At 26.8% G+C, this 649-nt stretch overlaps 1 protein-coding gene across 1 annotated transcript in view; it reads left to right on the top strand.

Annotated features, from left to right (window-relative positions):
- Window positions 1-649, top strand: part of LOC105814993 (protein piccolo-like) — a 94,416-nt gene that overhangs the window by 10,031 nt on the left and 83,736 nt on the right. The gene's annotated exons all lie outside the window — the stretch shown is intronic.

Below are 649 nucleotides of genomic sequence, written 5' to 3'. Positions count from 1 at the left end.
TATAAAAAATAGGAAACACCTATTTTATTTTACCATAGTCATTTGAAATGGATGATGTTTCCAAAGCATATTTTAAAAATACATCTTGCATATCTGTCTATAAATTAAGAGAAATCTTGCAAATTAATTACATGTTACATTTTAATATTAATGTCAATAATAAGTAAGACTACTAATAATCTGTCAATGGCAATGATAAATGAAGTAGCAAACATTGTGTAAAAAGAGATCATTATGTATTTTCTTCATCCAAAGAAAGTAATAGTACTTTTCAAAAGTGGGATCCCAACCAGCTTGTTACTTTTTGGATATCAGAATATATCTCAGCATGCTTTAAGCATTTATTATTACTTTGCGTAGAAATTTCACATGAAGAATTAGCTATTAAAAAATAATTAACACTGGTTTTCCACAAGAAAGATGGAGTTGTTTCTCAAGAATGTCTAAGTAATTAAAGTAGAAATTCTCATTCTATAAAGTTTAATAAGGATATTTGAATATTATCTTTCTAGATAGAGTAAAATTAAATTGATTATTTATTTTCTCAGCATCCCTGGAAAGGCATAATGTAACCTCCATTATCAGAAACTTCCCTTATGTCACATCCTAGGCCTTATTTAACTAATGTAAATTCTCAAAATGAAGTAAA

Source organism: Propithecus coquereli, unplaced genomic scaffold (assembly GCF_000956105.1).
Source record: "Propithecus coquereli isolate 6110/MARCELLA unplaced genomic scaffold, Pcoq_1.0 Scaffold312, whole genome shotgun sequence".
Lineage (NCBI taxonomy): Eukaryota > Metazoa > Chordata > Mammalia > Primates > Indriidae > Propithecus > Propithecus coquereli.
Note: the sequence above shows the minus strand (reverse complement) of the source record. Positions and strands in the feature narration are given on the sequence as shown.